We start from the raw sequence: 14,448 nt of genomic DNA, 5'->3' as shown, positions 1-14,448 counted from the left end.
AACTTTTCTCACTGCAAAGCAAGAATTTTTTTTATGAAGTTACGAACAAATCGATCTTACTCGGAGAACAGTGCTAGCAGTGAAATCACGCTTGAGAAAGTGAAGCTGATGGCAAATAAACTGCAGTGTCATAAACCAGCAGAATTAGGTGAAGTTCAAGCTGAAATGGTGAAATCTAGTGAGAAGACAGGTTAAAGTGGCTTCATGGAGTAATAGTATTAACATGAAATATGAGTGAGATCTTAATGAAAGAAAGTAGAAACTGGATCAAATGAAAAGCAAAGGAACAGGAAAAACTGCAACGACCATCGGGGGATTTAATTGGTTCAAGATGTCCGCAAGATGGTGCCATCAGTGGTAGAGAGTATTTTGGATGAAAACCAGTGCACTGTCAGGTCACAGAGGGTTTTTCAGGTCCAGATTTCCGGTACGCGTCAATTAATTGAAAAATGATTCGAGAGGAATAGACAGTTCACAAATCCAAAGAAGGCTTATGTCAAAGAACCCAGAGAAATTATGTTGGCCATACTAAATGATTCTGAGATCAAGCATAGCGTATTACAGACAATCAAAGCCATTTATGTTGACAATCAAGTTACAGAGAGAATGGAAGCGGTTTAGTCTATGCCGACGAATTAGTATTCATGACAATGGGTGAAAAAGTGCAAAAGTGACTAGAATGGCTGCTCTTCGAATCTGTAGAAACTGCAGCAAGCGTGATATGAAAATTAGCCTTTCCAAAACTTAAGTGATGTCAGTTGCGGAAAAACATTAGAGGACTTTCGGATATCAGGTGAGGATTGCAATACTAGAAAATGTTGATAATTTCAAGTATTTGAATGTGTATTCTCCAGGAATGTTAGTACGGTAAGCAGAAACAAATCAAGGTACAGTAAGGCTAATGCAGTCGTATTGCAGTAGTGATCCACAGCATTTTATGAAAAAGAAATCAGTTCCCAGACATAATTATCCTTACATGGCTCGCTTTTTAGGCGACTTTGTTGTACAGAAGTAAATGCTGGGTAGTTATTTCATTCACATGCAGAAGGTAACACATATGAAGGTAACGGGAACGACTGTGAGGTAAAAGTAATGGCAGGCGGACTCTCGCAGTGAGGAGATAAGGCACTCCATGGGCAATGTGTGCCTAATGACACAACTCCTGTTGTGCGATGAGGTGAATTGAGGAAGATGAGTTACTTAGGAAAGTAATGGACTTAGCAATGGTAGGCAGGAGAAGTAGAGGGAGAACAAGGTAAAAATGGTTATGCTCAGTTTCTAATGCTTTCAAGATAAGGGGCCACAATGACTGTTGCAAATAGAGGATTGTGGAGGCGCTTAGTTCATTTACAGAGGCTTGCAGACTGAACGTTGAAGAGCATAACAGTGTATAATGAAAAGTGATCGGAAGAGTACAAGAAAAATGTAATTGGGCTGAATTATAGTTACCGGTACTTGAGAAATATTTTACTCAATTACGATTACAAATTACTTTTCAAAAAGTAACCAATAAAATTACAGTTATTTTGCAGAATGTTAGTCTTAAGAAAATCACGTTTTTTTCTTTTGGGGCTAGAATAACACAAAAGTTCATTGTGTGTGTGTTTATTTTAGCATAGAGGCATTAAGTTCCTATCATCACTAGCTGAGACAAAACATGATACTTTGAAATTTTCGAAATGATCTTTTCCCATAATTTTTATTTGAGTTTGACGTTTAGCGTTTGAAATGATTTTCCATTTACTTTGCAAATAAGTTAATTGGTTCTAAAAATTCTCATCGCTAATCCTCGACATATTAAGTGGCACTTGAAGAAGTACCTGTATTTAATTTTAAGAATATCGTTGGAATGTCTTTCGAAGTCTTTGACAGGTAAGAAAGTACCTCGCACTGAACTGGTGACGTTACTGATTCTGCTGTAGTAGAACTGAACAAAGTTACCTTCATCATAATATATTTTTTACATTTCTGCTTTCGTGCGACGTATATCAATGATTAGAATGTAACAATTACAATTTTATTTCAAGAAGTAAATCACTAGTAAAAGTAACGATTACAAGTAAAAATTACATTTTGTAAAAAAGTAACGATTACAAGTAAAAATTACATTTTGTAAAAAGTAACGATTACAAGTAAAGATTACACTTTGTAAAAAGTAACGATCACAAGTAAAAATTACATTTTGTAAAAAGTAACGATCACAAGCAAAAGTTACATTTTGTAAAAAGTAACGATTACAAGTAAAAATTACATTTTGTAAAAAGTAACTATTACAAGTAAAAGTTACATTTTGTAAAAAGTAACGATTACAAGTAAAAATTACATTTTGTAAAAAGTAACGATTACAAGTAAAAGTTACATTTTGTAAAAAGTAACGATCACAAGTAAAATTACATTTTGTAAAAAGTAACGATCACAAGTAAAAATTACATTTTGTAAAAAGTAACGATTACAAGTAAAAATTACTAAGAATACAATCGTTACAAGTAATTCCATTACTTTTACTCAATATTACTTCCCAATTCTTTTAATGAATATGTATGGGAGTGTGTGTATAATCAGGGTTTATCGTAGGTCAAGTTTTTTTGTTCATATGGGTTGGACAGGGCTGTAATATTTCACCTTACTGATCACAGTTTATGTGAGTTATTGAAATAATAGCATAAAATGTTAAAGTATCATTCAAATAGGTGAAAAGCTGATACATAATTTGTCGTTTGCTTATGGGCTTACTGTAATCATACTATTTCAGAAATTTTACAACAGTGGCTGAGGATACCGAAATACAATACAGTTTCGATGTGATAACTTTCTCCTGCTGATGCATGTCACTGTAGAGGGTGAAATGCCTGGGCCTCAGGATTTCATGAAGATGTGTTCTAAAACGTTGAGGAAGAATCTTGAAAATAGTAATGAAATTGATTCTGATTTAAAATACTGTAATTATCAAAGATTGCCATACATGAATAGCTGTTATCCGTAGCATTAATAGTAACTCAGCAACAGTAATATCGCACGCGCACTCTCCTGAAACTACGGCAACTCCAAGAGTACCATCATGATGAAGTGCCGTAAGTACACACGACAAGTAAGGTACTGTATATGCATTCTGAATCGAAGTTGGACTTTTCCTTTAATACTCGTATATTCGACATTAACGAAACAAATATGTGTCCGGGGTCATACTTTTGAAAGGTGACTGGCCTATTATTATTATTATTATTATTATTATTATTATTATTATTATTATTATTATTATTAACAATTACATCGCAATCGGAAAATATCCCGGTGGTAATGATCACTTACAGTAGTGTGATAATAAAGTAAAGTTAAAACATAATTAGCCAACAACAACAACAAAAGGAGTACAATAAGAAATTTCATGGAAAGAAAATATTACAAGAATTACTACTAGTTAAACTTTTTTATTTTTTGCTATTTGCTTTACTTCGCACCGACACAGATAGTTCTTATGGCGACGATTGGACAGGATAGGCCTAGGAATGGGAAGGAACCGGCCGTGGCCTTTATTAAGGTACAACCACAGCCAGCTTTTGCCTGTTGTGAAAATGGGAAACCACGGAAAACCATTTTCAGGGCTGCCGACAGTCGGGTTCGAACCCACCATCTCCCGGATTTGAGCTCACAGTTGCGCGCCCCTAACCGCACGGCCAACTCGCCCGGTAGTTGAACATTCCAAACCAAGCATCATCATATACAAATTCACACATAAGTAGGTTATTACACGTGCTTAACACTACGGCTTACAATGCTATAGGTTGAGCAGTACAATGACTTACTACTAGCTTAAAATTACAATACCGTCATATACAAATTCACACGTACCTGAAGTATTTCAAAATATTACACTATGACTTAGAATAGATTGAGCGGTCCCATTACTAACTATTATCTACGCACTGTGAATACAACACGTTCATATAAAAATTCACACACACCTTAAATAATTCTGATGCTTTAATACTACAATTATTTACAATGGGTTGAGCGTTGTATTGAAATATGATACTATCACATAGAAATTTACAAACAATTTAAAGAATACTGGAATCTATTCTTGAAGCACCTTCTATTTTTGGGAAAGGGCTCTAAGACAGCTCCAGGTAATGCATTCCAGTCATCAATTCACAGACTTAGAAAAGAATATTTACCTCAACCTTTTACTTTATTACAGCTTGTGACTTAATTTATGCTCATACACAATGGGATAGTGAGTACATGTCTTTTTAGAACGAATTTCCGAAAAGTAATGGACAAATGATTACGGATGAAGAACAAATCACAAGATTACGATAGTAATATAATCATCCGTAAATGGTGATTCTACTGGGCGAGTTGGCGGTGCGGTTAGAGGCGCGCGGCTGTGAGCTTGCATCCGGAAGATAGCATGTTCGAATCCCATTGTCGGCAGCCATGAAGATGGTTTTCCGTGGTTTCCCATTTTCACACCAGGCAAATGCTTGGGCTGTACCTTAATTAAGGCCATGGCCGCTTATTTCCAACTCCTAGGTCTTTTCTAGCCCATCGTCGCCATAAGACCTATCTGTATCAGTGCGACGTAAAGCCACTAGCAAAACAATGGTGATTCTCCCTTTAATCAGTATTACTGTATTATGTGTAATTAACCTGCCTAGAGAACTAAGTTGAAAATTACGTAATTAGTCAATTCTTATCAACATGTTGAATCGATACTTTGGTTGGAGCCAAATTTAATTTGATGTGTCTACTGCGTAAAATCTGAACCACAGATACTTAAAATTGATCGTTCAATTGATGACTGGTACGGATTAATTAACGCCATGTCTTTCAGAAAGAGAATTAGAAGAATTCAAAGTTCATTAAGTTAAAATGAAGAATCAATGAAGAACTAAATGTGAGAATCCCACTGAAATCAGGTCTACTAGTACAGTGTGCAAGTAACTCTGAAATAACTGAGTTGGACCCTGTCAATTATCAGAACATATGAAATACTCCACAAAAGTACAATTATGCTTGTGTTGCTACCTACAGTATATATATGGCACTGGCTCCAATGTAAAATCAAGTGGTAGTACTTCGCAAATTTTAGTTCCTGATAATTGGAAACTGTTGGTGTTCAACACTTCAACAGTATTTCTTTCGGAACAACTTATTAAATACAGTATAGTCACCGTGACAGTTCTCTCATTTCACTTCGTACCTATGTGTGTCTATACCAGATGTATAAACTTCAACATTTGCAATAAACTGTGTGCATATAAATAGCGTTAAATATAATTATACTGTGAGAGTAGTGATAAAAAGGGGACTCTGGGCCAGGGGCTAATGCGCAAGATGGCCGCCGCGCGCAATCTACCTCCAGGGATACCGCGCAAGATGGCCGCCACGCGCAATCTACCTCTAGCTACGCGCTACGTCCTCGGACACCTTCAGAAAATAGGATGTCGTTATCTTATGGAATACTGTCGAAAGAGGCTACTAAAAGGGATACCTGACTTGGAAGAGCAAGTGTTAGCGAACTAGGGGTCATTAGCTGAGCCTAGGTATGATGTATGCTAAGCTGTTGTGTATGACCTCCCTTGGCCAACTCCTGTAGGTCACTTTATTCCGAGGGGGCGGGTGTTGATCAGAGTAAAGCTCCTCCAGGGGCACCGAGCAACCTGTGCTGTTGTTGTGTCTGCAATGGCGAACTTAGGTTTTGTACCTGAGTCTAGCTATGATGTGTGCTAAGCTGTCGTCTGTTTAACCTCCTTGGCCAACTCTTGTAGGACACTTCATTCTGATGTGGTAAGGTTCTAGCAGAGTAAAGCTCCTCCAGGGGCACCCTTGGCTTAGGTAGGAGCCGAGCAACCTGTGATGTTGTGCCTGCATTAGCGAACTCGGGTTTTTTAGCTGGGTGTAGGCATGTTGTGTGCTAAGCTATCGTCTATCCAACCTGCTTGGCCAACTCTTGTAGGGAGTACTTCAGCCCTAGAGGAGCAGAGTAAATGCTACTCCTAAGGATTCGAACGTGGAGTTGACATAAACTCAAAACTAAAGAGCTTAAGTGCAATTCAAATATCCTCACCCTGATTGAAATATGTGTACGATGTGTACTGACTACAGTAAATGTGGAAACATGTTCATCTCAACAGAAAAAGAATGACTTTGCGAGCTAAGCTGTATTTTCCCCTACCTGGTGTAGTACTAAAAAATGTTGACAATATGTTATGATGCGAGACACTTGACTTGAGAGAGAACGCGGAGTCTTCAGCTACAGGTCATAGCTTGTTCGCGATGACGGAACTACAGCTCTTGCTACCAAGATAACGTTACTCTACTTAGATCTGAATTGTTTTATGAGGTAGGGTGGAGGGGTAGATTTTTATTAATGGTATACTGCTAGTCGTAAGGGTAACTAACAGGGATGGGCTAACTCAGGAGAGAGCTGTGCTAGGACACAGAGGTAATTAGACATATACAGAGCCTTACAGACGCATTCTCTAGTTTTCTTCTTTCTTTCTTTCAGCGAGGGATCTCACCTCTACCGCCTTAATGACAGTATTCAAGAGCTACAGACTCTGGGTCGGGGGATACCAGTACCTCGCCTTACATGGCCTATCGTTAACTTCTTAAGACTTAGCTGCTTCCTGATTATGGTTAAGAGTGCTAGGTTAACCTATGCATATGACGCCAGGCTTAACTTTACAAGGGCGTTACAGTCTCAAATTTGAGATTCGATCTTACGCTCAACCCAACTAGACGAGATAAGACATGATCCAGGGACTTTGATGCTGAGATTGGTGGAAGGACTAGGGATATGGTGTGAGGTGTAATACAAATGCTTTATTTACAGACAGCGTAATATTGGGGAGCATCTTCGAAGTTCTAAAAACGGAGAGCCTAGCATAACATAGAAGAAATAACTGCACGTGCAAGTTGACTAGCTTTCGATGTATTTGCTAACACATAGAATACAAAGTATTTTTCCCCTACAAGTTTGCATCTTAGGTACAATCACGCAGGAAGACCTTACCTATCCTTGTACTGAATACCCAATGCAATACGTAAAATTAATGTGGTGCCGGAATATAGCTCTGCAGCATTTCGCGTATTATCAGAATTCCCGAATACAGAATAAAATCCTTACTTACACTTTACGTTCGATACCCCTGCAGGCCTGACGTTGCGCTGACCACGCGTCAACTCCTCGGCGATGGTGTAAGCCTTAATACATAACATGCTTCATTCATTGAGACGTAAGGCTGAAAAGCAACCTTAGGTCCAGGGGAGATGAGCGACCGCGCAAGGTATCAGCCAAAGAAAGACAAAGGCTACGAAAGGCGTGAAAATTAAAGATTCCTTAGCCTTCGTAAACCTAATAGCGTAAGGGTCGGAAAAGAACAAGAGTTAACCGAGGAAGGTCGGATAGGATAGATAAAAGTGAGTGACCTAACACAAGTAAGTAGAAGCATGCGTATACATGGGCTCTTATGGCACTAACCCGGTGGAGGCTGTGCTAGGGCTTTTTGCCTTGTATCTAATAAAACCCATGACCCAGCCTGGAATTACCCTAATTCGAGGTTCTATCCTCCTAACCGGATGCCCTCCTAACTTGCAACTCTCGGTGGAGTGATGTAGGAGGGTGATGGAATACTGCTGTAAGAAACGACTAAAAAAAGGGGTGCTCGAGGGCTTTTAACTTCCGAGCGTGGTATAAGCGACAAGAGGACCTCAAGCTGAGTCTGGCATTAATTATAGTTGTTTAACATTTTTGAATAGGGAATCGAAGGTTTAGTGACTCGAGAACAATCTTCTACTCACAACCACGAGGCTTCAGGAATCTGCTGACAGTGTAGCCGGTTACGCTATGTAAGCAACTCAGCTGTCGCAGAGATGCATGCCGTTACAATTGACATGAATGAAATATCTGACCCGCACACACTTCGACTCTTTGAATACAACTCTGCATCTGTTGGCACAAAGGGGTCTATAGCTGAGTCTGGCATAAGTCTAACTCTGCAGAGCTACTACAGGGTTTACAACTTGTAACTCATAAGCTATTAGTTTTTATTAGCTTAACATTCGGAACAAGGCTACTATGCAAGATAGCTGCTATACTTTATTCGTTTAGACTTAACTAGAGGGCTGTCTCATAGGCTGACAACTTGTAACTTAAGACCTCATGCATTACAATTGTGTCAAACACGGAATGTAGCGTACAGGACCTGTTATTTCTCTTTCTTCTTCTCCTCCTTAACCTTTTTCTCAATATATTTGGATTAACACGACGAAAAGCATAGTTCGCAAGCCAGAAAACGTAATCATGCACAGTTATATTTATGACCCAGCCGAAAATTAAATCTAAGCCCTTGTTGATGTAGATGAAGAGAAGTTTATTACGACGGAAACACTTAGTTCTCAAGCCACAAAACATAATCATACGCAGTTAAAATCACAACCCGTCGGGGATCGAACCCAACGCCTTGTAAACTTAAGGTTAGTATGCTAATGATACAACCGAGGAGCCTTGTATCTAATAAAATCCATGACCCGGCCTGAAATTACATCAGCCCTCGACAATACAAACTATTAAGTGAACTACGAGGGGTTACTAACAGTGTGTCTCTTATTACTCTTAGAAAAACTGATAAAATGTTAGTCTCTTCTATCTTTAAAGTCGCAACAAGTTAACACTTGGTTTCTTTCGAGCTTAACATTTAAACTATATAGGCTATACTCGTATATATAACCTGTAGTGTGCCTGCCTCTTACCCGGAGGCCTCGGGTTCGATTCCTGGCTAGGTTAAGGATTTTTACCTGGACTTGTGGGTTGGTTCGAGGTCTACTTAGCGTACGTGATTAGAATTGACGGGCTATCTGACGATGAGATAGCGGCCCCGGTCTAGAAAGCTAAGAATAACGGCCGAGAGGATTCGTCGTGCTGACTATACGACACCTCGTAATCCGCAATCCTTCGGGCTGAGCGACGGCCGCTTGGTAGGCCAAGGCCCTTCAAGGGCTGTAGTGTTATGGGGTTTGTTTATGTGTATATAACATTTTACTCTTACGTCTAACTCTATTGAAAAATTGTCGTTCTCTTCTGACTTCAAACTGGTTACCTATCTGACCTTTATTAATCCAAATTTCGTTTCTTCTAATGTTTAACTGCCTGCTGTCATTTCTTGATGGATACAGTACTTTGCATCCATCTCTTGGCACAGGCCAGAGTAAAGTGTAGCTTCCACCGAAGTCCCAGTCAACATTCATGGCTGTGACAATATTGAAATTGCTGGGGTATGGGTAGTGCTGAGTAATGACATTCAGAGCATGACTAGTGCATCTGAGTGTTATGAAAGGTGATAAAAAGGGGACTCTGGGCCAGGGGCTAATGCGCAAGATGGCCGCTGCGCGCAATCTACCTCTAGGGATACCGCGCAAGATGGCCGCCACGCGCAATCTACCTCTAGCTACGCGCTACGTCCTCGGACACCTTCAGAAAATAGGATGTCGTTATCTTATGGAATACTGTCGAAAGAGGCTACTAAAAGGGATACCTGACTTGGAAGAGCAAGTGTTAGCGAACTAGGGGTCATTAGCTGAGCCTAGGTATGATGTATGCTAAGCTGTTGTGTATAACCTCCCTTGGCCAACTCCTGTAGGTCACTTTATTCCGAGGGGGCGGGTGTTGATCAGAGTAAAGCTCCTCCAGGGGCACCGAGCAACCTGTGCTGTTGTTGTGTCTGCAATGGCGAACTTAGGTTTTGTACCTGAGTCTAGCTATGATGTGTGCTAAGCTGTCGTCTGTTTAACCTCCTTGGCCAACTCTTGTAGGACACTTCATTCTGATGTGGTAAGGTTCTAGCAGAGTAAAGCTCCTCCAGGGGCACCCTTGCCTTAGGTAGGAGCCGAGCAACCTGTGATGTTGTGCCTGCATTAGCGAACTCGGGTTTTTTAGCTGGGTGTAGGCATGTTGTGTGCTAAGCTATCGTCTATCCAACCTGCTTGGCCAACTCTTGTAGGGAGTACTTCAGCCCTAGAGGAGCAGAGTAAATGCTACTCCTAAGGATTCGAACGTGGAGTTGACATAAACTCAAAACTAAAGAGCTTAAGTGCAATTCAAATATCCTCACCCTGATTGAAATATGTGTACGATGTGTACTGACTACAGTAAATGTGGAGACATGTTCATCTCAACAGAAAAAGAATGACTTTGCGAGCTAAGCTGTATTTTCCCCTACCTGGTGTAGTACTAAAAAATGTTGACAATATGTTATGATGCGAGACACTTGACTTGAGAGAGAACGCGGAGTCTTCAGCTACAGGTCATAGCTTGTTCGCGATGACGGAACTACAGCTCTTGCTACCAAGATAACGTTACTCTACTTAGATCTGAATTGTTTTATGAGGTAGGGTGGAGGGGTAGATTTTTATTAATGGTATACTGCTAGTCGTAAGGGTAACTAACAGGGATGGGCTAACTCAGGAGAGAGCTGTGCTAGGACACAGAGGTAATTAGACATATACAGAGCCTTACAGACGCATTCTCTAGTTTTCTTCTTTCTTTCTTTCAGCGAGGGATCTCACCTCTACCGCCTTAATGACAGTATTCAAGAGCTACAGACTCTGGGTCGGGGGATACCAGTACCTCGCCTTACATGGCCTATCGTTAACTTCTTAAGACTTAGCTGCTTCCTGATTATGGTTAAGAGTGCTAGGTTAACCTATGCATATGACGCCAGGCTTAACTTTACAAGGGCGTTACAGTCTCAAATTTGAGATTCGATCTTACGCTCAACCCAACTAGACGAGATAAGACATGATCCAGGGACTTTGATGCTGAGATTGGTGGAAGGACTAGGGATATGGTGTGAGGTGTAATACAAATGCTTTATTTACAGACAGCGTAATATTGGGGAGCATCTTCGAAGTTCTAAAAACGGAGAGCCTAGCATAACATAGAAGAAATAACTGCACGTGCAAGTTGACTAGCTTTCGATGTATTTGCTAACACATAGAATACAAAGTATTTTCCCCCTACAAGTTTGCATCTTAGGTACAATCACGCAGGAAGACCTTACCTATCCTTGTACTGAATACCCAATGCAATACGTAAAATTAATGTGGTGCCGGAATATAGCTCTGCAGCATTTCGCGTATTATCAGAATTCCCGAATACAGAATAAAATCCTTACTTACACTTTACGTTCGATACCCCTGCAGGCCTGACGTTGCGCTGACCACGCGTCAACTCCTCGGCGATGGTGTAAGCCTTAATACATAACATGCTTCATTCATTGAGACGTAAGGCTGAAAAGCAACCTTAGGTCCAGGGGAGATGAGCGACCGCGCAAGGTATCAGCCAAAGAAAGACAAAGGCTACGAAAGGCGTGAAAATTAAAGATTCCTTAGCCTTCGTAAACCTAATAGCGTAAGGGTCGGAAAAGAACAAGAGTTAACCGAGGAAGGTCGGATAGGATAGATAAAAGTGAGTGACCTAACACAAGTAAGTAGAAGCATGCGTATACATGGGCTCTTATGGCACTAACCCGGTGGAGGCTGTGCTAGGGCTTTTTGCCTTGTATCTAATAAAACCCATGACCCAGCCTGGAATTACCCTAATTCGAGGTTCTATCCTCCTAACCGGATGCCCTCCTAACTTGCAACTCTCGGTGGAGTGATGTAGGAGGGTGATGGAATACTGCTGTAAGAAACGACTAAAAAAAGGGGTGCTCGAGGGCTTTTAACTTCCGAGCGTGGTATAAGCGACAAGAGGACCTCAAGCTGAGTCTGGCATTAATTATAGTTGTTTAACATTTTTGAATAGGGAATCGAAGGTTTAGTGACTCGAGAACAATCTTCTACTCACAACCACGAGGCTTCAGGAATCTGCTGACAGTGTAGCCGGTTACGCTATGTAAGCAACTCAGCTGTCGCAGAGATGCATGCCGTTACAATTGACATGAATGAAATATCTGACCCGCACACACTTCGACTCTTTGAATACAACTCTGCATCTGTTGGCACAAAGGGGTCTATAGCTGAGTCTGGCATAAGTCTAACTCTGCAGAGCTACTACAGGGTTTACAACTTGTAACTCATAAGCTATTAGTTTTTATTAGCTTAACATTCGGAACAAGGCTACTATGCAAGATAGCTGCTATACTTTATTCGTTTAGACTTAACTAGAGGGCTGTCTCATAGGCTGACAACTTGTAACTTAAGACCTCATGCATTACAATTGTGTCAAACACGGAATGTAGCGTACAGGACCTGTTATTTCTCTTTCTTCTTCTCCTCCTTAACCTTTTTCTCAATATATTTGGATTAACACGACGAAAAGCATAGTTCGCAAGCCAGAAAACGTAATCATGCACAGTTATATTTATGACCCAGCCGAAAATTAAATCTAAGCCCTTGTTGATGTAGATGAAGAGAAGTTTATTACGACGGAAACACTTAGTTCTCAAGCCACAAAACATAATCATACGCAGTTAAAATCACAACCCGTCGGGGATCGAACCCAACGCCTTGTAAACTTAAGGTTAGTATGCTAATGATACAACCGAGGAGCCTTGTATCTAATAAAATCCATGACCCGGCCTGAAATTACATCAGCCCTCGACAATACAAACTATTAAGTGAACTACGAGGGGTTACTAACAGTGTGTCTCTTATTACTCTTAGAAAAACTGATAAAATGTTAGTCTCTTCTATCTTTAAAGTCGCAACAAGTTAACACTTGGTTTCTTTCGAGCTTAACATTTAAACTATATAGGCTATACTCGTATATATAACCTGTAGTGTGCCTGCCTCTTACCCGGAGGCCTCGGGTTCGATTCCTGGCTAGGTTAAGGATTTTTACCTGGACTTGTGGGTTGGTTCGAGGTCTACTTAGCGTACGTGATTAGAATTGACGGGCTATCTGACGATGAGATAGCGGCCCCGGTCTAGAAAGCTAAGAATAACGGCCGAGAGGATTCGTCGTGCTGACTATACGACACCTCGTAATCCGCAATCCTTCGGGCTGAGCGACGGCCGCTTGGTAGGCCAAGGCCCTTCAAGGGCTGTAGTGTTATGGGGTTTGTTTATGTGAATATAACATTTTACTCTTACGTCTAACTCTATTGAAAAATTGTCGTTCTCTTCTGACTTCAAACTGGTTACCTATCTGACCTTTATTAATCCAAATTTCGTTTCTTCTAATGTTTAACTGCCTGCTGTCATTTCTTGATGGATACAGTACTTTGCATCCATCTCTTGGCACAGGCCAGAGTAAAGTGTAGCTTCCACCGAAGTCCCAGTCAACATTCATGGCTGTGACAATATTGAAATTGCTGGGGTATGGGTAGTGCTGAGTAATGACATTCAGAGCATGACTAGTGCATCTGAGTGTTATGAAAGGTGCTGCTCATAGGGTCAGTCGTGCTGCAATAGTACTTTCTGACCCAGTGAGGAAAGCAATGACAAACTACCTCACTCATCATCTTGCCTAGTACGCCTCATTACGGTGCTGCCATTGGTTTGGGTTTTCCTTACAGCCGCATAACCTTTGGTGGTGCAATTTGCGGATCCAACCAGCCTCTGGGCTGATAACCTAACAGACAGACTAATTTTTAAACTTGCGACTCGACGGAAGAACATTTAACGATTCAGCTGAAGTTGGTACATTTTTGATAGCAGCAACACCCTTATCGATTGTTATCTGCAAGAACGCTTCTACTTTGTTAGGAATAGCAAATTAATCTCTATTGGTAAATGGTTTATCTCTTCTAACTTTAAAACTCGTGACGATGTGTAACCTCTGTTGTTCATGATCAATGACTGTTCACAATGTACCTTACAGTAATGTAATCTATTCGTGTTGTGTATATCTGTGGTTATTCTTCAGTAAACAACTGCACTGGATGATCTACTAGACTTATGGTTTTGTTATAGTCCTTTACTATAAGCAGTTACAACCTAAGCTTCTCAACATTGTATATTATTCCTGCTAAGGTACACGGGAAACTGATAAATGTCTGATTCTAAGAAAACGAAAAGTTTACCGTGCTAATGACAATGAGTTAAAACTGTGTGTTCAGAACCAAAAAGAAATTCGTGCTACACACATAATAGTGAACGGAACCCAGGGCTTACGTCTTATTATAAGGCAAAAGGGCTTCCACCTCCTAGCAAAAGAGCAAAAGGGCTTTCTCCTCCTATCAAAAGGGATCCTGCTCCTAGCAAATTGGCTAAAGGGATCCTCCTCCTAGCAAAAGGGCAAAAGGGCTTTCTCCTCCTATCAAAAGGGATCCTGCTCCTAGCAAAGGGGCTAAATGGATCCTGCTCCTAGCAAATGGGCTAAAGGGATCCTCCTCCTAGGAAAAGGGCAAAAGGGCTTTCTCCGCCTATCAAAAGGGATCCTGCTCCTAGCAAAGGGGCTAAAGGGATCCTCCTCATATCAAAAGGGCAAAAGGGCTGTCC

General features: G+C 40.7%; 1 protein-coding gene across 1 annotated transcript in view; it reads left to right on the top strand.

Annotated features, from left to right (window-relative positions):
* LOC136863720 (neprilysin-1) overlaps window positions 1-14,448 on the top strand; it is a 729,030-nt gene that overhangs the window by 675,284 nt on the left and 39,298 nt on the right. The gene's annotated exons all lie outside the window — the stretch shown is intronic.

This window comes from Anabrus simplex, chromosome 2 (genome assembly GCF_040414725.1).
Source record: "Anabrus simplex isolate iqAnaSimp1 chromosome 2, ASM4041472v1, whole genome shotgun sequence".
Taxonomy (NCBI): domain Eukaryota; kingdom Metazoa; phylum Arthropoda; class Insecta; order Orthoptera; family Tettigoniidae; genus Anabrus; species Anabrus simplex.
The sequence above is the reverse complement of the archived record's forward strand: the minus strand, read 5'-3'. Positions and strand labels throughout refer to the sequence as shown.